Source organism: Arachis ipaensis, chromosome B4, assembly GCF_059453495.1.
Source record: "Arachis ipaensis isolate K30076 ecotype BB chromosome B4, ASM5945349v1, whole genome shotgun sequence".
NCBI classification, from domain to species: Eukaryota; Viridiplantae; Streptophyta; class Magnoliopsida; order Fabales; family Fabaceae; genus Arachis; species Arachis ipaensis.
In genome coordinates, this window is record NC_142439.1 from 121290913 (window position 1) to 121318526 (window position 27614).

Below are 27614 nucleotides of genomic sequence, written 5' to 3' on the forward strand. Positions count from 1 at the left end.
CTTTGCTGCTTTTTCTTGCTTCAAGAATCATTTTTATGATTTTTCAGATTATCAAATAACATGTCTCCTTGTCATCATTCTTTCAAGAGCCAACATATTTAACATTCTAAAACAACAACTTCAAAAGACATATGCACTGTTCAAGCATTCATTCAGAAAATAAAAAGTATTGTCACCACATCAATATAATTAAACTAAGTTCAAGGATAAATTCGAAACTCATGTACTTCTTGTTCTTTTGAATTAAAACATTTTTCATTTAAGAGAGGTAATGGATTCATATTCACTTACTTTAAGGCATAGACACTTAGACACTAATGATCATGTAGTAAGACACAAATATAATTAAACATAAAGCTCAAAAATCGAAAAACAGGAATAAATAGACAAGGAGATTAAGGAATGAGTCCACCTTAGTGAGAATGGCGTCTTTCTCTTCTTGAAGAACCAATGGTGCTTTTGAGCTCCTCTATGTCTCATCCTTGTCTTTGTTGCTCCTCCCTAGTGATTTTTGGTATTTCTATCCTCAGTTGCTCCCAATAATTATGTGGAGGAAAATGTACCCCTGAAGTATCTCAGGGATCTCTTGATTTGCAGTCAAATGTTCTACCACTGAGCTATGGAAGCTTTTGTCTTCCCTTTTCTCTTCTTTTTCTCCTTTTTTTTTTTGAGGTTTCTCTGGCCTTAGGTACCATCAATGGTTATGAAAAAACAAAAAGCTTATGCTTTTACCACACCAAACTTAGAATTTTGCTCGCCCTCGAGCAAGAGAAGAAAGAATAGATGAAGAAGAAGATGTGGAAGAATCTAGGATTATGAGGAGGGAAGGTGGGGATCCTGTGGGGTCCACAGATCTTGAGATGATCCTGTGAGGTCCACAGATCTTGAGGTGTCAAGGATTTACATCCCTGCACCAATTAGGCATGTAAAATGCCTTTGCATGCAATTCTGGCGTTTAAACGCCGAACTGATGCTTGTTCTGGGCGTTCAACGCCCAGATGCAGCATGTTTCTGGCGTTGAACGCCAGTCAGATGCTCCTTACTGGCGTTTGAACGCCAGTGAACTCCTCCTCCAGGGTGTGCTGTTTTTAATGCTGTTTTTTTATTTTTCTTCAATTTTTCCAGTTGTTTTTGTGACTCCACATGATCATGAACCTATGAAGACATATAACTAATAAAAAATATAATTAAATAAAAATTGGGTTGCCTCCCAACAAGCGCTTCTTTAATGTCAATAGCTTGACAGTGGGCTCTCATGGAGCCTCACAGATGTTCAGAGCATTGTTGAGACTCCCCAACACCAAACTTAGAGTTTGGATATGGGAGTTCAACACCAAACTTAGAGTTTGGTTGTGGCCTCCCAACACCAAACTTAGAGTTTGACTGTGGGGGCTCTGGTTGACTCTGTTTTGAGAGAAGCTTACTGTGCCTCTTTTTCATGTTTATAGAAGGATGTCCTTGAGTTTTAAACACAAGGGGGTCCTTATTCAATTGAAGGACTAGTTCACCTCTGACAACATCAATCACAGCTCTTGCTGTGGCTAGGAAGGGTCTTTCAAGGATGATGGATTCATCCTCATCCTTCCCAGTATCTAGGATTATGAAATCAGCAAGGATGTAAAGGCCTTCAACCTTTACTAACACGTCCTCTACCTGTCCATAAGCCTCTTTTCTTGAATTGTCTGCCATCTCTAATGAGATTCTAGCAGCTTGCACCTCAAAGATTCCCAGTTTCTCCATTACAGAGAGTGGCATGAGGTTTATTCCTGACCCAAGGTCACATAGAGCCTTCTCAAAGGTCATGGTGCCTATGGTACAAGGTATTAGGAACTTTCCAGGATCCTGTTTCTTCTGAGGCAATCTCAGTTCATTAAATGCATTTAGTTCATTGGTGAACAGGGGAGGTTCATCTCCCCAAGTCTCTTTACCAAATAGATTGGCATTCAGCTTCATGATTGTACCAAGGAACTTGGCAACTTGCTCTTCAGTAACATCCTCATTCTTTTCTGAAGAGGAATACTCATCAGAGCTCATGAAGGGCGTAAGGAGGTTCAATAGAATCTCTATGGTCTCTAGATGAGTCTCAGATTCCTTTGGTTCCTCAGAGGGGAACTCCTTGTTGATCACTGGACGTCCCAGGAGGTCTTCCTCCTTGGGATTCACGTCCTTCCCTTCTCTTACAGATTTGGCCATGGTAATTATATCAATGGCCTTGCACTCTCCTTTTGGATTTTCTTCTGTATTGCTTGGGAGAGCACTAGGAGGGGTTTCAGTGATCTTCTTACTCAGCTGGCCCACTTGTGCCTCCAAATTTCTAATGGAGGATCTTGTTTCATTCATGAAACTTAAAGTGGCCTTAAATAGATCAGAGACTATGTTTGCTAAGCTAGATGGATCTTGGTCAGAACTCTCTGTCTTTTGCTGAGTTGATGATGGAAAAGGCTTGCTATTAAACCTGTTTCTTCCACCATTGTTAAAGCCTTGTTGAGGCTTTTGGTGATCCTTCCATGAGAGATTTGGGTGATTTTTCCATGAGGGATTATAGGTGTTTCCATATGGTTCACCCATGTAATTCACCTCTACTATTGCAGGGTTCTCAGGATCATAAGCTTCTTCCTCAGAAGATGCCTCTTGAGTACTGTTGGATGCAGCTTGCATTCCATTCAGACTCTGAGAAATCATATTGACTTGCTGAGTCAATATTTTATTCTGAGCCAATATGGCATTCAGAGTATCAATTTCAAGAACTCCTTTCTTCTGAGGCGTCTCATTACTCACACGATTCCTCTTAGAAGTGTACATAAACTGGTTATTAGCAACTATGTCAATGAGTTCTTGAGCTTCTGCAGGCGTTTTCTTTAGGTGAATGGATCCACCTGCAAAAGTATCCAATGAAATCTTAGCTAATTCAGACAGACCATCATAGAATATATCCAGGATGGTCCATTCTGAAAGCATGTCAGAAGGACACTTTTTGGTCAGTCCTTTGTATCTCTCCCAAGCTTCATAGAGGGATTCACCTTCTTTCTGTCTGAAGGTTTGAACATCCACTCTAAGCTTACTCAGTTTTTGAGGAGGAAAGAACTTGGCTAAGAAAGCCTTGACCAGCTTATCCCAAGAGTTCAGGCTATCCTTAGGTTGAGAGTCCAACCATACTCTAGCTCTGTCTCTTACAGCAAAAGGGAAAAGCATGAGCCTGTAGACTTCAGGATCTACTCCATTAGTCTTAACAGTATCACATATCTGCAAGAATTCAGTTAAGAACTGAAAAGGATCTTCAGATGGAAGTCCATGAAACTTGCAGTTCTGCTGCATCAGAGAAACTAATTGAGGTTTCAGCTCAAAGTTGTTTGCTCCAAAGGCAGGAATGGGGATGCTTCTTCCATGTAAATTGGAATTAGGTGCAGTAAAGTCACCAAGCATCCTCCTTGCATTATTATTATTTTCGGCTGCCATCTCCTCTTCCTGTTCGAAAATTTCTGAAAGGTGCTTGCTGGATTGTTGTAATTTAGCTTCTCTTAGTTTCCTCTTCAGAGTCCTTTCAGGTTCTGAATCTGCTTCAACGAGAATGTTCTTGTCCTTGCTCCTGCTCATATGAAAAAGGAGGGAACAGAAAAATAATAATAGGGATCCTTTTTGCCCAAGGTATAGAGGTTCCCCTGTGTGAGTAGAAGGAGAAAAGAATGTAATGTAAAGAAGGGAAGAAGAGAAAATTCGAACACAGATGGAAGAGGGGGTTCGAATTTGGGTGAGATGAAGTGTTAGTAAATGAATAAATAAATAGAAGGAGATGAGAGATAAAGAGAATTTTCGAAAATAATTTTTGAAAAATTGGTTAGTGATTTTTGAAAATTAAAATTAAAATTTGAAACAATTAGTTAATTAAAAAGAATTTTTGAAAAAGAGGGAGATATTTTCGAAAATTAGAGAGAGATGGTTAGTTAGGTGGTTTTGAAAGAGAGAAGAGACAAACAAAAAGTTAGTTAGTTAGTTGAAACAAATTTGAAAATCAATTTTGAAAAGATAAGAAGATAAGAAGTTAGAAAAGATATTTTAAAATCAAATTTTTGAAAAAGATAAGATAAGAAGATATTTTTGAAAAGATATCATTGAAATTAGTTTTGAAAAAGATTTGATTTTTAAAATCACAATTAATGACTTGATTCACAAGAAATCACAAGATATGATTCTAGAACTTAAAGTTTGAATCTTTCTTAACAAGTAAGTAACAAACTTGAAATTTTTGAATCAAAACATTAATTGTTGATGATATTTTCGAAAATTATGAGATAAAATTACGAAAAAGATTTTTGAAAAATATTTTTGAAATTTTCGAAAATAAATAAGAAAAATGAAAAAGATATGATTTTTGAAAAAGATTTTGAAAAAGATAAAATTTTCAAATTGAAAATTTGATTTGACTCATAAGAAACAACTAGATTTTAAAAATTTTTGAAAAAGTCAACTCAAATTTTCGAATTTTATGAGAGAAAAGAGGGAAAGATGATTTTTTTTTATTTTTTTTTTGATTTTTTAATGATGAAAGAGAAAAACATGAAAAAGACTCAATGCATGAAAATTTTGGATCAAAACATGTGATGCATGTAAGAATGCTATGAATGTCAAGATGAACACCAAGAACACTTTGAATGTCAAGATGAACACCAAGAACTTATTTTTGAAAAATTTTTGATGCAAAGAAAACATGCAAGACACCAAACTTAGAAATCTTTAATGTTTAGGCACTAAGAATTCAAGAATGCATATGAAAAACATCATACAACACAAAACAAGAAAACATGAAGATCAATCAAGAAGGTTTATCAAGAACAACTTGAAGATCATGATGAATGCAATGCATGAATGCAATTTTCGAAAAATGCAAGATGAGTATGCAATTGACACCAAACTCGAGACTCAAACAAGAAACACAAAATATTTTTGATTTTTATTATTTTTTTAATTTTTTTTTCGGATTTTTTTTTCGAAAATTAATGTGAAAAAGAAAAGTAAGGATTCTAAAATTTTTAATATGTATTCCAGGAATCTTGCACTCTTAGTCTAAAGCTCCAATCTGAGGGTTAGACATGGCTTAATAGCCAGCCAAGCTTTAGAAGATACAAATCAGTCATACAACAGCAGGTGGATTAGGAACAGCTAGCTTGCTCTTGTGATGATGGTTTGGAAGCCTCAGTCCAAAAGAATTTAGACATGGCTTTACAGCCAGTCAGGCTTCAACATGCTTTATGAAACACTAGAATTCATTCTTAAAAATTCTGAAGAAAAAAAATATTTTTTATTTTTTTTTGAAAATATTTTTTTGGGAAAAACGAAAAAGAAGAAAATATTTTTGAAAAATTTTTGAAAACTTTTTGAAAACAAAATAAGAAGAAAATTACCTAATCTGAGCAACAAGATGAACCGTCAATTGTCTAAACTCAAACAATCCCCGGCAACGGTGCCAAAAACTTGGTGCACGAAATTGTGATCTCAGGCAACGGCGCCAAAAACTCTGTACGCACGTCTTAATAAATCGTTTTTCATTCACAACTTCGATACAACTAACCAGCAAGTGTACTGGGTCGTCCAAGTAATAAACCTTACGTGAGTAAGGGTCGATCCCACGGAGATTGTTGGTATGAAGCAAGCTATGGTCACCTTGTAAATCTCAGTCAGGCGGATATCAAATGGTTATGGAGTTTTCGAAAATAAATAATAAATAAACAGAAAATAAAGATAGAAATACTTATGTAATTCATTGGTGAGAATTTCAGATAAGCATATAGAGATGCGTTCGTTCCTCTGAACCTCTGCTTTCCTGCTGTCTTCATCCAATCAATCTTACTCCTTTCCATGGGTGGCTTTATGTAAGGGCATCACCGTTGTCAATGGCTACATCCCATCCTCTCTGTGAAAATGGTCCGATGCACTGTCACTGCATGGCTAATCATCTGGAGGTTCTCGATCATACTGGAATAGGATTCACCCTCCTTTTGCGTCTGTCACTACCCCCAGCACTCGCGAGTTTGAAGTTCGTCACAGTCATTCAATCCCTGAATCCTACTCGGAATACCACAGACAAGGTTTAGACTTTCCGGATTCTCATGAATGCCGCCATCAATCTAGCTTATACCACGAAGATTCTAATTAAGAGATCCAAGAGATATTCATTCAATCGAAGGTAGAACGGAAGTGGTTGTCAGGCACGTGTTCATAGGAGAATGATGATGACTGTCACGATCATCACATTCATGAGGAACAGCAGAGCTTCACACCTTAATCTATGGAGTGTAAAAACTCTACCGTTGAAAATACACAAGTGATGAAGGTCCAGGCATGGCTGAATGGCCAGCCCCTAAACGTGATCAATAGATCAAAAGATAATCCAAAGATCATAAGATGTCAAATACACTAGTAAAAAGTCCTATTTATACTAAACTAGTTACTAGGGTTTACAGAAGTAAGTAATTGATGCATAAATCCACTTCCGGGGCCCACTTGGTGTGTGCTTGGGCTGAGCTTTAGCTTTCCACGTGCAGAGGCTTCTTTTGGAGTTGAACGCCAAGTTGTAACGTGTTTTTGGCGTTCAACTCTAGTTCGTGACGTGTTTCTGGCGTTTAACTCCAGACTGCAGCGTAGAACTGGCGTTCAATGCCCTTTTGCGTCGTCTAAACTCGGCCAAAGTATAGACTATTATATATTGCTGGAAAGCCCTGGATGTCGACTTTTCAACGCAATTGGAAGCGCGCCATTTTGAGTTCTGTAGCTCCAGAAAATCCACTTTGAGTGCAGGGAGGTCAAAATCCAACAACATCAGCAGTCAGCAGTCCTTCTTTAACCTCTGAATCTGATTTTTGCTCAAGTCTCTCAATTTCAGCCAGAAAATATCTGAAATCATAGAAAAACACACAAACTCATAGTAAAGTCCAGAAATGTGAATTTAACATAAAAACTAATGAAAACATCCCTAAAAGTAACTAGATCCTACTAAAAACATACTAAAAATAATGCCAAAAAGCATGTAAATTATCCGCTCATCAATCCGCCATGTAGTGCCATATATGATTGGAAAGCTCTGGATTCCTACTTTTCAATGCTTTTAGAATCATATCATTTGGAGCTCTGTAGCTCAAGTTATTCTTGTTTGAAGAAGACCCCATCAGGCTGTCAGGAGCAAAGTTGGACTCAACGTTGGTGAGCCAACTTTGGCCACCAAGGCTGCTTGCTCTTCTTCTTCTCTGCCCTTCCTTTGCTTTTTCTTACCTATCATCAACTAAACAAAATGCATCAAAGTATTACTAAATTCACAAGAGTTTGCATCATTCTTAACACACAAGTAATTATAGCAAGAATCTCATGAAAATGCATCAATTTAACCATGTTTGAATGAATCAAGGTATGCATAAAACTTCCATCCAAATACTTACTTATTGCCTAAGAAATGCATGAAACTATCTAAAAACAAACTAAAAATGGCTTGTGAAACTAGCCAAGATGCCCTGGTGTCATCTTACCATGAGATATGCAAATGAAATGGATGAAGAGTTAAGAATAGCAAAGAACACAAGAGTGTCACAAACCGTAACCCTTTGATAAGAGCCTCTTTGAGGCATCAAAATATGATTGATAGTGCGGTGAAGCAGGGCTTTCACAGGGACGAGGGCTTTGTGGGTGAGATTTGTGCCTTCAAGTGCAGAAAAACTTTCGCAAACACGAGTAAGAGCCACTTGGAGGGAAATCCTAACCTGGTTGTCCCATTTTCCTGACATGTAAGCCCAGGAACCTTCGTCTTGGTACCCTAAGGCAGTACTCACAGTCTATCTATTCAAGGTAAGATGAACCTTTTTGACATATTAGTGTAGAGCACCATCATGATACATCATGTTAGCATAGAACTCACGAACCAAATTCGGGTAAACAGGTTTTCAAATTGTGAAAACAGGAGTCCATTTGAGATCATCAAAAAGTGCTGTAAAGTCAATGCCTTTTTCACAGAGATTTTCCAGATTAACAACATAGGAAGCACAAAGATGACGATTTACCAGAACCTGTGAGTGGAACTCAAAAGCAGCGCAAGACATAAAACGGGCAGGATCAAAATGGGAGTGACTTTTACCATACTTGTTTTTGAAGTCCAATGAGTCCAAGTTAGAGGGTTCTCTGGTGTTGTGACGGACTGGCTTCTTTGTTCTTTGAGACCGGCTAGATGGATGAAGTGTGGAACGTCGTGGTGGTGAAGGTTGTGGAGATGGAAGTGGCGATTCTTCTTCTTCCTCTTCAGGGACTTGTTCCTGTCCCTTGGTATTCTTCCTTGATGAACCAGCTTCCTGCCTTGATGTTGCTCTTGCATGGATAGTCTTACGTGCCATGGATGCTGTTGAGTGAGAGGATGGTGAAGATGACGAGTTGGGGTGGATATGAATGTGAGTGTGGGATTGAGGAGCAGTGGCAGATAGAGGATTTTTTTTACAATGGGGGTTCGGCTGCTTCTTCGTGTGGCTAACTTCTTTCTCATGATGAAAGAGGTAAAGAGGAGAGTGAAAAGATGAAGAGAGGCCGAAGAAGGGGGAAGGTGGAGAGAGGTTAGACCACATTAAATGCTTAGTGGAGAGAATATCATTTAAAGTAATGAGCATTTAATGGAAACGATTTTCAATCAAGGAAATTTTTTAAAATTAAAAACAAAAATCTAAAAGGTCTTTTCCTTGAAATGTGGGAGAGAAATTAGGGAAAAAAGATATGATTTGACAAGAACTCCCTTTTTGAAGATATGATGTGATAACCTTTATTAAAAATTAATTTATTAAAAAAAAGCATGATGCCAAGAAAAATTTATGAGCCAGAATCATTGAATGGGCTTAAAGAAGGTTGGTTGGGCTTGAGTCCAAGGCACCAAAGTTCAGTCTCCCCCTGTTTCATAGCTTGTTCATCATATGCCCAGATTTGTCTCCCTACTGCCTATGAGACAAAAACAAACAGAAGCATGAAAATCACTTTTTTTCAATAAAACTCAAATCCATCATTCCCAAACTGTTCCTTAACGAACAAAACCTATCTTCACACAGAGGTTTAGTGAAGATGTCAGCAAGTTGCTCTTCGGATTTCACAAATTGGATATCAATAGTACCTTTTTGCACATGTTCCCTAATAAAATGATATCTTACTTCAATATGCTTAGTTCTAGAGTGCAGCACAGGATTTTTAGAAATGTTTATAGCACTCATATTATCACAAAGCAAAGGTATACTATTGATTTTTAATTTGTAATCCTCTAATTGAGTTTTTAACTAAATTAATTGTGAGCAACAAGCTGCGGCAGATATATATTCAGCTTTAGCCGTGGATAGTGTAACAGTGGCTTGTTTCTTGCTTGACCACATGTTGAGTGAGCTTCCAAGGAAGCAACATAATTCAGAAGTGCTTCTTCTATCCACTCGGTCTCCCGCATAATCTGCATCACAAAAACCTACTGCACAAAATTCATTAGATTTTAGATACCATAAGCCAAGATCACATGTGCCCTTAATGTCTCTAATGATTCTTTTTAACAGCCAAAAGATGAGATTCTTTTGGGTGAGATTGAAACCTTGAGCACACACCCACACTTTGAACAATATCCGGCCTAGAGGATGTAAGATACATGAGGGATCCTATCATTCCTCTATACTTTGTTTCATCCATATCTTTTCTATTTTCATCCTTGTCAAGCTTTATGTTTGGATGCATAGGAGTTCCCATTGGTTTGAAATTTTCAAGGCCAAATTTCTTGATTAACTCTTTTGCATATTCACCTTGGTGAATAAAAATACCACTAGGAGTTTTTTTAATTTGAAGACCAAGAAAGAAGGTTAATTCATCCATTAAACTTATTTCAAACTCACTAGTCATAAGTTTTCCAAACTCTTCACACAAGGCTTCATTGGCCGAACCAAACACAATGTCATCCACATAAACTTGAACAAGCAAGACATCATCATTAGATTCTTTTATAAACAAAGTAGTATCAGTGGTACCCCTTTGAAATTTATTTTCCAACAAGAAGGCACTAAGCCTTTCATACCAAGCTCTTGGAGCTTGCCTAAGGCCATAAAGAGCCTTAGAGAGTTTAAAAACATGATTTGGAAACTCTTTGCTTTCAAAACTGGGGGGTTAAGCCACAAATACTTCCCTATCTATAAAACCATTAAGAAAAGCACATTTGACATCCATTTGGAACATCTTAAAACCCTTGTGGGCAGCATAGGCAAGAAGCAACCTAATTGCTTCCATTCTTGCTACCGGGGCAAATGACTCATCAAAATCAATTCCTTCCTCTTGATTGTAATCTTGCGCCACTAATCTAGCCTTGTTACGAACAACTCTACCATCCTCACCCAATTTATTTTTGAAAATCCATTTTGTACCAGTTACCTTTTTACCATTTGGATTTGGCACAAGGGTCCAAACCTCATTCTTTTCAAATTGTGCTAGATTTTCTTTCATGGCTTTAACCCATTAAGGGTCTTCAAGAGCTTGCTTCACATTGAGAGGCTCCAATTGGGACAAGAAGGCAACATTGCTTGGTTCCACTTGCTTCTTGCTTGAAGATCTAGTAGTTATGCCTTGGAAAGGATCACCAATGATGAATTTATGAGGGTAACCCTTCAAAAACTTCCATTCTCGTGGCCTTTGAGGAAAGGTTCTACCTTGATGAGTTTCAGTTGACAACTCTGTTCGAGTTTCTCTGGCTTGTTCAAGAGACAAAACAGAAATGTCTCCTTCATTCTGACGAGACGTTTCTGGACAAACAGATTCAACATCTGGGATAGTCTTGGAATTTTCTTAATTGGCTTCTTGGTTCACATCAGTTTCATAACCTGCATCATCATCTAACACAACACTTGGAATAGAGTTAGAATCACAAAAGGACACATGTATGGATTCCTTTATTGTTCTATGTTCTTTGAGATAAATCCTAAAAGCTTTGCTAGTGGTGGAGTATCCAACAAACATTCCTTCATAAGATTTTGGATCAAACTTTCCAAGATTTTTTTTATTATTAAACACAAAATATTTGCATCCAAAAATGTGGAAATACTTAAGATTAGGTGGGGTTCCTTTCCAAAGCTCATATGGAGTTTTTTTTTAAACATTTTCTAATGATAGTTCTATTAAGAATATAGCAAGCTGTGTTTACAGCTTCAACCCACAAAAATTTTGGTACATCATTTTCACAAAGCATTGCCCTAGTCATTTCTTGAAGGCTTCTATTCCTTCTTTCAACTACCCCATTTTTTTAAGAAGTTCTAGGACATGAGAAATTATGAGCAATACCAAATTCATCACAAAATTTTTCAAAATCTTGATTTTCAAACTCCTTTCCATGATCACTTCTCAAGTGAGCAATTTTCAAATCTTTTTCATTTTGAATCTTTTTGCAAAGAGTGGAAAAAGCATGAAATGCATCATTCTTGTGAGCTAAGAAGAGAGCCCAACCGAATCTAGAGTAATCATCCACCACCACCAAACCATAGTATTTACCACCCAAACTTTGAGTTCTAGTAGGACCAAAAAGATCAATATGTAACATTTCCAATGGCCTTTTAGTGGAAATTCCATCTTTGGGTTTAAAAGATGATCTTACTTGTTTGCCTAGTTGACAAGCATCACAAGTAATATCTTTATCAAATTTAATATTTGAAATTCCTCTAACTAAATTCTTTTTAACAAGCTTAGAAATTTGGTACATGCTAGCATGTCCCAATTTCTTATGCCAATGCCATTTTTCAGATTCAAGAGAGGTAAAACATGTTACTTTTTGATCCTTTAAATCCTCTAGAGTTAATCCATACACATTATTACATCTTTTTGCTTCAAACAAAATTTCACCGGATTTTTCACAAATAACCAAGAAATCCAATTTTCTAAAAATAACCTCATAACCAAGATCACACAATTGGCTAATGCTTAGAAGATTATGCTTTAATCCATCAACAAGCAAAAAATCATTAATGAAAGAAGAGAAATTCTTACCCACTTTACCTATGGCCACTATTTTTCCTTTTTTCATTGTCACCGAAAGTAACAAAGCCTCCATCATACTCATCAAGCTTGATGAAGAACGTTGACTTTCCGGTCATATGCCTAGAGCACACACTATCCATATACCACATGTTGTCTTTTCTCTTGGATGCTAGGCAAACCTACAAAACAAGCTCAAGTTACCTTAGGTATCCAAATCTTTTTGGATCCTTTGATGTCAAACCATCTTCTTTGTCCCAAGCCATTAAAGTCACAAACAATTTTGTAAACTTTATCTCCAATCATCCTTTCTCTTGTGAAATATTGAATAGGAAAAATGTCCATTCCGATTGTATAATCTACAAAATTTATGAGTTGCTATTTTTCTAAAGCTTGTTGGGTTTTGAAACCTTATGTCACCCGAAGAGGATGCCATGTTGGTAAAAGGTGATTTTTCAATGAATTTTTCAGATTTGTGAAAACCCAAACCAGCGTTATCATAAAGAGGTTTTTGGCTAGCCAAGAGTTAATTTAAATTTTCAGAACTTTGAGCAAAGTTGGCTAAGTCCTCTTTAAATCTTTTTATCTCTTTATGCAGCTTCTCATTTTCTTCAAAACAGTTAAGATATGCAACCACAGAATGCTATTTTTTACAACCTTTTATTTCAGCTTTCAACCGCTTGTTTTCTTCAACAAGATCAACAGCAGTTTCAGCCTCTCTCAACTTTTCTTTAAGAAAACCAATTTCAGCTTTTAGTATTTCTATTTGAGACTCAAGATTTTGGTTTTCATTTAAGAAGTATCTGATCTTTTCAGAAAGATGATCAATCATGAGATGAAGGTCTTCAGTGGAAGGATTAAGAAATACTACCTGCTCTATGTGATCGGCCATGAGACAGGTTTGAGACTTGGTTTCTGATTCTTCATCTTCATCAGAGTCATTTTCCAAGTCTTCCTAAGATGCCATGAGACCTTTCTTCTTTCCCTTTTTGGGCTTGTCCTCTTTCTTCAGTTTTGGACAATCAGATTTGAAGTGCCCAACTTCTATACAGTTGTAACAGATCACTTTGCTGAGATCCCTCTTTGGCTTCCTTGAGCTGCCTCCTTTTTTTCGTTCCTTCAGCTTCACCATTTTCCTGAATTTCTTAGCAAACAAAACAAAATCATTTTCAAATGAGTTATCACTGGATTCATCATCCAGCGGTTCAGAAACAGATTTGAGAGCAATTCCTTTCATTTTTGTATCTTTTTTCAAATATGTGTTTTCAAAAGCAAGTAAATTTCCTCTTAAATCATCATAGGTCATAGTATCTATGTTACTACTCTCAGCTATCACTATTGCTTTGGTTTCCCACTCTTTTGTGAGACATCTTAATATTCTCCTGACAAGCGCAGATTCAGAATATGTGATCCCCATAGCATCCAAGCCAGTGATGATGATGTTGAATCTTTCAAACAGTTCATCTATCATCTCTCCTTCCTTCATTGAGAACATTTCGTATTCTCTATTCAGCATGTCTATTCTCGATTTTTTTACTTGAGTTGTGCCTTCATGAGTGATTTGAAGTTTGTCCCATATTTTCTTTGCTGTTGTGCATCTTGATACCCGTCGGTATTCCTCAAAGCTGACCACACAGTAGAACAAGTTGACTGCTTTGGCGTTGAGCTCTACTTTCTTTCTGTCTTCCTCAGTCCAATCGGCTTCACCTTTGAGAGTAAGCACACCATCAGCTCCTGTAGTGGTTAGAAATTATGGACCTTCTAGGATTATCTTCCAAAGTCTGTAGTCTACAGATTGAACAAATATTTTCATTCTTTCTTTCCAGTAACTGTAGTTCTTTCCATTGAAGAATGGAGGTCTGTTGCTTGACTGCCCTTCTGTCAGAGTATAGACAACCAAATTTGAGCCACTATTAGACGCCATCAGGATCTTTTCTCCAAGCTGCAAAGCTTGATCTCTTTGAGACCAAGCTCTGATACCAATTGATGGTAATCAGTGGCTAAGAGAAGGGGGGTTGAATCTTAGCCCTCTTTTTCTGAATATTACTTTTTGCCTTTTAAAATAACTTCTGGAGATATTTCTGCTTTTTGCCTCATAACAAATCAAGAGACATTTTCTTTTTGTCTCGTAACTGGTTAGGAGATATTTTTCAATTTTGTCTCCCACAAACAGAAACACAAAAGGAGTAGAAGAGAGAGAGAGAATCACACTCAGAACTATACTGGTTCAGCTGCTAAGTGCAATGCAGCCTACATCCCGTCTCCATCACAACAGTGATGGAATTTTACTATAATCATCAAATTACATACACCAATTCTTCCCTAGGAACTACCCATTCCTATCTGGGACAAGTCCAGATTCTATCCTCAAAACTAAACTTGACTTGGACAACTGCCAAGCTTTCAATCGCAAAGTGCTAACCCAACTTGCAAGGGAATCCCCACAGGATCATGAAACACAACATAGATGTACAAAGGACCTCTAAGACATCTATGGCTTTTTCTTTAATTTTGCACTCTCTGCTTTTTCCTCTCATTGGCTTTCTCTTACAAACCTCACTCTGTTTGCCTTTTTCACCATGAGACTCAGACAGACAAAATTAAAGAAAAGAAAAAAAAATGAAACCCATTGAAGGAGAAGAACTCTGTTAGCTTTGGGTAGCTATGAGAACTCTGTGCTTACTCTCCTTGTCTCAACCCTTGGCCATTCACCCTTATTATAGAAGGGGAAGCTTCCAAGGTTGAAACCGGTTCAACCAAGCCACCATCTTCTTCTTCAACATACAACCGGTTCAGACAGAGAGAAAAGAGAGAGAGAAACCGAAATCAAATCAACATACATGTACCTCTCTCTCATCCCTTCTCATCAAGCTTCATCAATTTGAGCCCTTCATCTTGACTTTGGCTCCAAGAAAGACTTTCAACCCTTGATGGATCTCTGATTCTTGACAGCTCCTTCCTTTCCATATTTGCTTCTTCCTCCACGTAGCTCCAGAAGCTACCTCCTGTGTTGGATGAACAAAAATGGAAACGAGCTTTAGCCACAGTGATCTTCCTCTCTGATCGAGACCGATCCTCTACATTTTTGGCATGAAGATCTTGAAGCTTCTGCTTGAAATCTTTCCTTCAAAGGCAAAGATTTTAGCCATGCCATGCTTTCAATCTTCTTTTTGCAATGGTCATCATCAACCTAGCCTTTTGCTTCTTCATAGCTTCTGTAATTTCTCTGATAACTTCTATCTTTTCTTTCCTGTTTGACATGACCGAAACAAAGAGAGAGAGGAGAGAGAAGATACAAAGCTTTCAAAGTACAATTAAATGAAATTGAAATCCCATTCACATTCCACTAAGAATGGAATAATGTGTGGAGCATGCAATGCTTGTTAAATCAATTTTAATTTACTTTTTAAGTTACCAATGCAAGCAATTAATCCAATTGAATTTTGAATTCCATTCTCCAATGGGGAGTAGGTAACCGAACCAAGCATGCTCCATTTCCTTTCTTTCTTCTTCAATTTCGGACCAATAAATTATTGGATCAAAACGAAGCATTGTTTTGGGCTCTTCACATATTTCATGGCCAATTTATTTTGCTATCCAATTAAATATTTCAGCCACAAAGTATGAAACATTTTTGCACAAGGGCTGATCACAATTTCATTATATTAGGTTTATATATTGCCTTTTGACCCAACATAAAAATTTATTTATTTTTCCTGCACACTAACAAACCCATTAAACAAACAATTAGAATCAAAAATCAAATTAACAATTTTTGTAATTAATATTTTTAATAATGTTTAATCATCACAATAATTTCAAGTTTTTCAAATTCATCAATATATATATATGCTTACATTATATTTTTTTACCTTGGCTCTTGCTTGTCATTTTTACTGTAAGGAATAAAAAATATTATTAATAGATAAAAATATCAGCCAAATAACAGTCACGTACACTCAAATACCAGCCACATACACCCAAATACCAGCAACATACACCTAAATAACAGACAGATACACCCAAATACCAGCCACATACACCCAAATCCAGTCACATACACATTTATTATTTTTTCGATTACACGATATTATATGAGTTCAAAATGATATTTAAGTCAACCAAACATACATACAATGACACTACAAGCGCAAGCACAAGCACAATAGCACCAGTTACACTTGAATACTCTTGATATATACCAGTCACATATGACCTATTTTTTTTATTACATGACATTATATGAGTTCAAAATGATATTTAAGTTCAAAATGTCACTAGAAGCACCAGTCACATTTGAATTCGATTGATATACACCCAAAAATCGGCCATATACACCCGAATATGAGTTCACTTGAAATACAGTACAAAGTTTATATGTATACAAAATTACTTCTAAACATGCAGACATGCACAAAAACAGATGAAAAAATACGTTAAAACAGTCACTAAAGAGTACGTAAAACAGTATCACTGACTTGAAAAATTTCACCAGAACAGTAATATCTACTTTAAACCAAGAACATATAATGAATCTACTTAAAAATAAAGAGAAATACGACAATATAATGCTTCGCCTTCGAAATCAGAAAGAGAAATTTGAAAAACCTCGAAGATTAGTGAAACAGTACCTTGAATAATATTTCTTCTTTCTTTTCGGTGTTTTTTATAGAGATTTTGATATTTGCTTGTTGATTTCGTCGAGTGTTGGCAAGGAGTTTGAAAGTTTTTTCAGAGTTTTTGAATGTGCTTTGAATCTCGACGGTTGTGGTTTTGATCGAGGAAGAAGAAGAAGAGTCGTTCATAATGGTGAGTTAGCGCGCTTTGGAAACGGTTGAGTAACGTGCGTGTTTAACACGCTTGAGTTGGGTGAGCGTAGTTTTTGTTGGGCTTGGCCCAACTTGTAAGACTTGTAAGCCAAAAAGACTTGTATGTGTAGCATAACTGATAAATATATAGGGGATGTATCTTATGCAAGGTTGCGAGAGTCGAATCGGTCAATGAACCGGTAGAGTGACTGATTTAATGGTTTAGTGGTCTAATCAGAGTTCAATCGGTTTAATTAAATATAAAGTAAAATTATTAAAAATTTAATATATAATTTCAAATATTAAAATTCAATGAATTGTAAGCTAATAAAATTCAAAATTTTACTATTTCACAATAAATTATCTATAATTTACCATTAAAAGTTTACAAAGAATTTCAAACATCAAAATCTATAATTAAAGAAAAACAATGACGAAGACATAATATTCTACCACCAAAAGTGTAAAATCCTCTATTGATGAGTGAGGATTTAAGTTCGGAAAGAGTGATACCAGTTAGTTAGGAAGAGCAAAATGAGTTATGTGTTAGAATTATGAATCACATCTTGCATCAGTAAGTTTGTGAGCTTATATACAATCTTTCTACAACTAGTTATAACTAACAATTAACCATAGATAAACTATCTTCTAGAGTTAATTTAATCACACTAGTAACGACTTGCTACCAGGACAGTTTTAGTATAACTAACTAACTACAAAACTGTTATTGCAAAACTATTGCTAACTATCAGTGACTATACTAGCAATAAAAAGAAACAACATTAATACTCATCACAATTCATAATTATCACCATGTAAACTAATACAAGTGCTCAATATTAGTTAAGATCAATTATTTGGTATTCTTTAAGGCATTCCCATATAAATGCACTATTAAGGAAACTAACATTAAGTCCTATATGTTACTAAGTAAACGTAACACAGGTTCATATAACTTAGAATTTCACATCCCCAAAAGAATAATAGAGTGAAGTTTTAGGGCTTTTCAACAATTTTCTAGTCCGCTTTAGGTGAGGCTATGTATTTCGCAATATTTGCATAGTAAGCAAGCTTATCAATTTTCTCATCCGGGATTCCAACTGAAAACTCTTCTTTCAGTATCAAATCAGAGCTAGAACCAGTTGAAGAGTACAAATATCTCAATTGTATACTGACACATTCATTCCCAGCAAAGTATCATCCTCAACTCATAATTAGAAGAATTAGAAAAAATCAACAACCAACAACTCAGAATTAATATAACAAAACTTAACAAAACTCAGAAATCAGAATCAATATAACAAACCAAGTTTTTAAGTTTAACTAATTTCACTCAACAACAAGCCAACAACTAGTAAATTAACTCAGAATTAGAAAAAATAGCACAAAAATAACTCAGAAAATTATCAATAATCAACAATAATTAACTAGAAGTCAGAACAAAACAATAACAATCCAGCCCAGTTAACAATAATGAACAACGAAGAAAATTAAACAACTAAATAACCCAGAAAAAAAAACAACAATCAACATAATTAAATCTAGAAAAATAGCAATTAACTCCTAAAAATGAAACTAAAGAAGCAGTGGAGGGATGGACGCTTACAAACGGTGACAGTTACTGAGCTACGAGAAAGAGAGAGAGAGAACAGAGACGAAGCAGAAAAACGCCGATGAGAAGCGAATGTGTGTGAGCGACAATGATGAGAGAAGCCCATGACTGAGTTGAAGCGCGTCAGTGAGAGCCATAAGCGAACCAAATTTAACAAAAAAAAAACATGCAACTCAGGGCCGACGACGACGACTGGCTTGACCTTCGAGAGGGCTGTCACTGTCGGTGGCGACTGTGGGGGTGCTAGCACGCGTTCTGGAGCTTGAAGGTGGCTGCGATAGGGTTTCCTTCATTTGGAGAGAGAACTGAGAAGAGGGTGCTCTGCCTCTATGGGTTCTTTTTTTTTTAATATATAGAGTAGCGAACCGGGAGGCTCAAAAATCCGACTAGTTCATACGGTCTACCGGTTAACTACCGGTTTGTCCGATTTTCTTATTGATTTTTTGTAGGTCGGTTTTTGGCATCAACCGAACCGGTCAAATGACAGGTTTAATTTTCAGTTAACCTGATCGAACTGGCCGGTTCGATCCGGTTTTCAAAATTTTGATCTTATGAGAATGTAATTTTATATGAGAATGTGAGAATGTATTTATAGCCATTAGATTAATTTAAATGGTTAAAATTAAATGCACCTAATTAATGATATGCAAGTAATGCATTTATTATAGTCATCGAAGTTACGTATGAATGCATTTATAACCATTACATCTATAGGCATTATTTTTAATTTTTATTAAAATATACTTAATAAATAAATTAAAATAATTAGATTTTTTTTATTCAAATAAAATAAAAAATATTTTTGATAACTAAATGTGATGGTAATCAGTGGCTAAGAGTGGGGGTTGAATCTTAGCCCCTTTTTTGCTGAATATTAATTTATGCTTTTTCAAAGATTGTAACACCCTAATATTCAAATCCTTATGCTCGAGTCATAAGTCAACGATATTACGGTGGTACGACTCTCAGGTGGATTTTTAATATATAAATATAGGTAATTTCGAAAGGAGTATTAATCGAGAAGCCTAAAAAGAGTAGAAATAAAATCGCGAAGACGTATCACTCACGTTTCGACAACGAAAAGTTAACTGTGAAGCCGAAAGTGATATACGGACAAGGCATAAAGGAGATTAAGAGATAGATAACAGATAGATATATATAACATAAGTAATAGCCACTAGTCGCGACCCGCGAAGTTTAGGCCGGTTAGGGTACAGTATGAAAGTAGTTGACAACAGTATATCCTAATCTCTCCCAAAGGCAACATAAGAACCTCTATAGGCAAGTTTCAAAAGAGTTCAATACATAATATAATCTTTTCAAAACAAAGGTGGAGAGATTCTAAGCAAAACACAAAGTAGAGAAAATAAAGATCTTCGCCGTCTCTCAGACGAACCACAGCTCACTTCTGAGCACCTGGACCTGTATCTGAAAAACAAGAGATATATACGGAATGAGAACCCCGGGCCCATGGCTTCCCAGTACGGTAAAAGTGCCAAATAAATATAATGCACTGCAATAAAAACTCGTTAAGCATCCTAAACTCCTTTTCACCAAATATCCAGCCTAGATTCTCACTAATCCATGAATAGGCAACTGTCGTAAGGGGATACTAAATCTAGTTCATGTTACACATGTTTCCCAACTCGCTGACTCTTCCACGAATCAGACTCAGAATCATAAGCAAAACCATCACCAGTTGTTCTGCCTCAGCAACTCTATATCAATACATCATACCCTCGCCTGGAGCTAGTGAAATCACATCACTGCGTCTACCCAGGGGGCTCAAGTTATCTCATTCAAAAATCATCATCATCATGCAATCGCATTATCAATTCATCTCATCAAGAACAGCCCTCAACATCCACCGACACCAACATGAGGGGTCTCTCAGTTGTACAAACACAAGCAATACAGGCAAGTAATTCACAAATAAGGTACAAGTAGAACAAGTAGCACATAATCAGGTAACATAGCATATATGATGTAGAAATCCAAAACAAATAGGCAAACCCAAATAATTCAAACATATGCAAATGATGTATGCCTGCCCTATGGCTGATGATATCATCTGTCGGTTATATAGCCAACCCGACATGTCCTGGTAGCTAACCATTGGACAGAAACACCCCTTGCGGAGCAAGTAGGTTTGAGCTACAACCCCCTTGCTACTACCCGCTCAACCCAGAGCCAGTGGAATAACCACTACTGCGGCTACTACCCAGGCGGATGTTTAAAAGCTCAACCTGGAGCGAGTGGATTCACCACTACTGCCGCTACTACCCAGGCGTCACAATCTCTGACCTGGAGCAAGTGGGACGAACTACAACCCTTTCTACTGCCCAGGATCTCAAAACATACATTCGTTTAGTTTAAAAGCAATCATCATTGTTATCAAATCTCAAACATTAACCTGGAGCAAGTGGGACGAACCACAACCCTTACTACTACCCAGGTATCACAAATACATTCATTCGAAACTCCATAATTAAACTCATTTATCATAAACATCATTTTCCGTCTCATACCCGGAGTAAGTGGACAACGCCACTGCCTACTACCCGGGGTTACACATCACATTTCAACATCTTCCATTATTATCCATTTAACACATTCATTCATTAATCATATATGCATTTATACTCAGCCATAATCAATAATGGCTTTGCCGTAACCCGGCAATAACTCAGCCATCCGGCTCATGGTTCAATCAAGAACCAGCCATTTATCAATAAATATAGCCCTTCGGCTCATGGCATACACGGTACTTCTACCGTCATCCTCCATATCTCATATAATCATCTTTGATCATCATTGATCACAACTTCTCCCCTTGCTTCATTCGCAAGTTACCACATCCCCTAGCTCCTTCCTCTTTGCTAGGCATATCATAATGATTTAATACATAAGGGGTGAGATCGGAGGCTTAGAAGTATGAGATTTAGTTTTTAAAACTCAAAAATCAACTTTGGGATGAAAACAGGGCCACGCGTACGCATACTCCACGCGCACGCGTGGATGGCCACAAAGCTCATCGACGCGTATGCGTCATACACGCGGACGCGCGGATTGAAACACAGCCAGACGATGCATACGCGTCAGCCACGCGTACGCGTGGGTGCATTTGCGCCCCAAGCACAAAACTGGCACAACTCTGGCACAACTCTCGGGAAAATGGCTGGGCATTGGGTGCAGCGCATCGACGCGCACGTGCACACCACGCGCACGCGTGGATGGTGCCTTCTTGAAAAACGACGCGTACGCGCCAAGTGCGCCTACGCGTGGAGGGTCATTCTGCTAAAAATTTTCTAAGTTAAAAACTGCAGAATTCACAGATTCAACCCCCAATCTTCCGACAGACATAACTTTCTCATTTTAAATCGTTTTTCGCCTGTTCTTCGAATGGCATGGACATCCCGGATCCAAATTTCACTTCTAAACAAGTTTGGCACAAAACGAGGATCCAGAGTCTAAGTTATGTCCCATCAAAATATGCCCAAAAATCATGTTTTCATACAAAACCACAAGGTGCCCTTTTCAAAACAAGCCATTTTCAACCCTTTTCAAAATCAACCAAAACATGCTAGTTTCAACCCTTTTTGAAATCAATAAAAATATACCAAAATCAACATCAAGCCTCCTCAACTCATACATTAACACTTTGCCACGATTCACAAAACCGCCATATAACCATTTTTACCCATTTCAAACAAATGGCTAAATTACAAACACATCAACATGTTATACATCCTTCCTCATCCCAATTTCCAACAATACTATTTTCAATCAACCATCATTATACATAATCAATGTCATACTCACTATCACGTGGTTTCACCCACAAATCAACCTTAATCATTCCTCAAGCATATATCACAACATACATATCTCTCATGCATTATCATACCATCAAGACATCAATAATCATAATCACATATATGACCACATAATATTTCTCAACCAAAACCAAACATACCTCATCTACATAATTTCACCCAAAATTACCAAATTCCACACTTCAACTCCTCAAACCTTATTATTCAATAACCAACCCAATCATTCACATATTCATTATCTGAAATTCATCCAATCACTTGTGTCATCATACAATGCACACATCAACTTACCTTCCTTACCTCTTTCCGGCCTTCGGCCCAAAATTTACGGCCTCCGGCCCAATTTCACAATTTAAATGCATAAACCACAAATCAATACTCATTACCCAATACATCAAATTTTCAATACACCAAGCATACAAGGCCACACAATTCTCAACCCAATCATTAATTCACATTACATACCAACTATGCATATTAGCACCAACCATCTACACAATCCAAACTTAATCCTAGGGGCATCTAGCCTAGGAATTCTCATCACACCACACGGTACTTAAATGAAACTTAAACTGTACCTCTTGTAGCCAAGCCAATTGAGCCTCTTCTATGGAAGCCTCCACCAACCCTTAGCTCCAAGCCTCACCAAAGCTCCTCAAGCAATACCAATCTCCCAATTGTGCACCAACATTACCAAATGCACTAACATAACCAATATCACATACATACATCAACCTAGGGCTCATAAAAATGACAAATCACAAGGGTTTGAGCACTTCTTACCTCAGCCCATATGAAGTAGGGATAGAACCCACTTGGAATCCATGTTGGAGTATCCCTAAACACCCAAAATCACAAGATTTCAACACTAACTACCCAAAAACGTATAACAGTAGGGAATTTCGAAAATGAGCAGAGATGAATGGAATGCTCACCACAAAACTTAGATAGAATTGTAGAGGATGAGAAGAGCAACGCGTGGCTGCAAACGGCTCATCAATCGGAGCTTCGTAGCTCAAGTTATGGTGGTTTGAAGATCAAAGAGAGTTAGGTTTTCTCTCTTCTCTTCTCTCTTCTCAATTTCAGCGCCCCAACCCTTCCTTTTAGGGTAAAATGAGCTGAAATACTCATAACTAATGTTTATATATGTTTATATATGTTGGATCTTGGGCCCACTTAGGCCCGGTTCACTTATTTTTGTCCGTTGGCCCAATTTTGGACCAAAACCTTTAAGATTAGCGCTCTAAATCGCACTTCAAATATTTCTACCTCCCCTAATTATAATTCCTCATTTCTTAATCCTATTTACTCATAATCAATTTTCTCAACTGCAGTACCAGACAGGTCTCAGCCGGTACTGCCGGTCAAAATTTCACTGCGCGCTTTTACGCAGAAAACTATGTCTTCCGACTCGGAAAAATTCACTGAATCCAAATATCATATTTAAACCATCAAATTCCAATTGCCAAATCTTCCAACCATATTCGCTCCTACTTAACTTATTATTTAATTAATTTCGGTTAGACCGGGTATTACAAAGATACTTCAGGAGATATTTCTGATTTTGTCTCATAACTAGTCAAGAGACATTTTCTTTTTGTTTCCTAACAGGTTAGGAGATATTTTTCATTTTTGTCTTCAACGCAATAGAAACAGAATAGGAGTAGAAGAGAAAGAGAGAATCACACCCAGATGTATCCTAGTTCAGCTGCTAAGTGCAATGTAGCCTACATCCAGTCCCCATCACAACAGTGACAGAATTTCACTATAATCATCAGATTACAAATACCAATTCTTCCCTAGGATCTATCCAATCCTATCTGGGACAAATCCAGATTTATCCCCAAATCTGAACTTGACTTGGACTCCTGCCAAGCTTTCAACCGTAAAGTGCTAACCTAACTTGCAAGAGAATCTCCACAGGATCATGAAACATAACAAACAGATGTACAAAGAAACTCTGAGACATCTATGGCTTTTTCTCTAATATTGATCACTGCCTTTTTCCTCTCACTGGCTTTTTCTTACAAATCTCACCATGTTTGCCTTTTTCACCATGAGAATCGGACAAACAATACTAAGAAAAAGAAAACAAAATGAACATCTTTGAAGGAGAAGAACTCAGGAAGCTTGGGTAGCTATGAGAACTCTGTGCTTTACACTTTCTCTCCTTGTCTCAACGCTTGGCCATTCACCCTTATTATAGAAGGGGAAGCTTCCAAGGTTGAAATTGGTTCAACCAAGCAACTTCTTCTCCAACCCAGAGACAGCAGCGGTTCGGACAGAGAGAAGAGAGAGGGAAAACCGAAACCAAAATCAACATGCATGTACCTCTCTCAACCCTTCTCATCAAGTTCCTTCATTCTGAGCCCTTGATCTTGACTTTGGCTCCAAGAAAGAACTCTGACCCTTGATGAACCTCTGATCTTTGACAGCTCCTTCCTTTCTATATTTGCTTCTTCCCATTCGTAGCTCCAGTAGCTACCTTCTTTCTTGGAATAACAAAAATGGAAATGAGCTTTTGCAACTGAGATCTTCTTCTCTAACCGAGACGGATCTTTTCTTTTCTAGGCATGGAAGATCTTGATGCTCTTCTTGAAATCTTGCCTTCAATGGCAATAATCTAGCCACACCTTGCTTCAAATCTTCCTTTTTCTAAGGCCATCATCATCTTAGCCTTTTCTTCTTCCATTAGCTTCACTGTTTACTTTCTCTAATAACTTGTTTTTCTTTTCTTCTTCTGATTGAAGTGACCGAATGGAAAGAGAGAGATGAGAGAGAAGAGGCAAAGCTTTCAATGCACAATTAAATGATACTGAATTGTGAGTTTCGGTTACCTATGTGTGTAATTAACCAAATTAGAATTTGAGTTCCACTAACCAATGCATGCATTCAATTGAATTGAAATTTGAATTCCACTATCTAAAGAAAGTGAAAAGTGCATCATCAAATTGGACCCCTTTTGTTTTGTGATCACCGTATGGCTTCCTTGGGTCATTTTCTTCATCATTTTGTTTTATCAAAATGGGATTGAGATTTGGGCTTATCTCCAATTCAAGTCTCAGCAATTTGAGTGATCTATTTTGGCACAAAGCCAATTAATTCATTTATCAATTTGGGCTTACGTGACTTTGGCCCAATAGAAAACTCATTTTATTTCTTGCACACTAAACAAAATCCATCAACCAAACAATTTGAAGCAATTATCAAATTAATAATTTTTAATTAATATTTTAATAATGTTTGATCATCAAATAAATATGATTCAAGTTTTCCAAACTCAATAGAATGCATTTTTTAAAAATTTATACAAATATAAAATAGAACTTTTTAAAAAATATTTAAAAAAAAAGTAAAAATAAATATTTCTTAAAACTAATCCAAAGTAACCGTATATTAAGTTGTTGATAATTCTTAAAAGGTTTAATTACTCTGTTAGTCCTTATAGTTTTGCGAAATTTTTAATTAGGTCTTTATACTTTTTTTCCTTTAAATTGGGTCTCTGCACCAATTTTTTTTTCAATTAGGTCCCTCTTAGCAATAATTGGCTTAATTTTATAGGGACCTAACTAAAAAAAAAAAATTGGTACAGGGACTCAAATAAAAGAAAAAAAAAAGTGTAGGGACCCAATTAAAAAAAAATTTGGTGCAAGGACTCAATTAAAAGAAAAAAAAGTATAGGGACCTAATTAAAAATTTCGTAAAACTATAAGGACCAACAGAGTAATTAAACCTTCTTAAAACAATTTAGTAATCTAAGCTTTATTGGGAGGAATAAAGTTCTTTTTTAATAATTATTTTAAGAAATCTTTTAATATAAAAGGAAGTTACAGTATTATATGGGAGTTAGTTTTAAATATAATATTAAAAAAATAAATTTTAGATTTTAGTAGATAAATCAAATAATTTATTTCTAACTATAAAAAAAGTTAAAAAATATTAAAAATAATTTAAAATTTAATGTAAAATACTATTAAAAAAATTTATTGAACTATTTTTATTAGACATGATTATCAAATTTACTTGTTCAGGTAATTTTAAAAAATAATTAAAAAATATAATTTTTGAAGTATTTTTTTATTTTTTAAATAATAATTGAAAAATAAAAAAGAATCTAGAAATCCACGTTTGGTCCTACTTTTTTAATATATTTTTTGAATGATTATTTAAATATTTCACAAAATTTTCGATTAAACGCACAAATGATTTGTTAGTTACATAAGTTATTTACTATTTACAAAAAATATAGTTATTTTTATTATTTTATTATATTTTATAACATTTCTAAAATATTTTTATCGTTAATAAATTCAAAAAGTACTTTTTATCAAAAGATTAAACAATGCAAAACATTTTTTATGCTTTTTTAAATTAATTTTGATATATTAATAAAATAAAAAATTTTAGATAATTAAACAATTAGATTTATATATTTATTAATTTTTTAATAGTAAATCTAAGAATAAGTTATTTGGGTAAAATTATTTTTTCACTTACAATTCATAAAAAAAAAATTCGTTTCAATGATAACGTATTATCAATAAGTTATTATTAATAAGTTATTTGGGTAAAATCATTTTTAATTGTACTTATTATTAATAAGTTACTTAAAACGAAAACAAAACACAAGGGATCGGAAATACGGCATTGCAAGCGCGATTGAATTATTTTTTATATTTTATTTTTTTAAATATATTTTTTAAGAAGTTTTATTTTATATTTGTATAAATTTTTAAAAAATACATTCAGTTATCAAAAATATTTTTAATTTTATTTGAATACAGAAATATAATTATTTTAATTTATTATTAAGTATATTTTAATAAACATTAAAAACAATGACTATAATAAATGCATTATTTGCATACCATTAATTAAGCACGTGTAATATTAATCATTTAAATTAATCTAATAACTATAAATACATTTTCACATTTTTATATAAAAATCTCATTCTCATGAGATCCATTCTTCATATATATATATATATATAATCATTAGATCTAAATAAATAGTTAGAATTAGACTATAAAAATTAGAGAGAGAATATATGTAATTAATATGTTTAAAAGTAGAATGAGGGAGTAATTAATATTTTTGAAATTAGAAAAAAGGAGAATAATTAATTTTAAATATTTATAAAAATATTTATAATAATATTATAAATATTTTTTAATTATATTTTAAATAATTATATCACTTAAAAATATAATATTTTAAAATATTTATAAAATTATTTAAAAATATTTTTAATATTATTAAATATTAAAAATTATAAATATACTTTAAAATTAATTATTCTCTCTTTCTCTAATTTCAAAGATATTAATTAATCCCTCTCTCTAATTTTAAATACAT

At 35.5% G+C, this 27614-nt stretch overlaps 1 long non-coding RNA gene and 1 other non-coding gene across 2 annotated transcripts; one reads left to right on the top strand and one right to left on the bottom strand.

The window, feature by feature from the left end:
- Positions 1 to 2952: 2952 nt before the first annotated feature.
- On the top strand, positions 2953 to 3060 carry LOC148569007 (small nucleolar RNA R71). The gene has a single exon (XR_015882873.1). It is a non-coding gene; the product is annotated as a small nucleolar RNA R71 (small nucleolar RNA).
- Positions 3061 to 19545: 16485 nt separating this feature from the next.
- LOC148569008 (uncharacterized) lies at positions 19546 to 23793 on the bottom strand. The gene is made up of 3 exons (XR_015881424.1): positions 23192 to 23793; positions 22835 to 23094; positions 19546 to 19848 (listed from the first exon to the last, which is right to left on the bottom strand). It is a non-coding gene; the product is annotated as an uncharacterized LOC148569008 (long non-coding RNA).
- Between the last annotated feature and the right edge of the window lie 3821 nt (positions 23794 to 27614).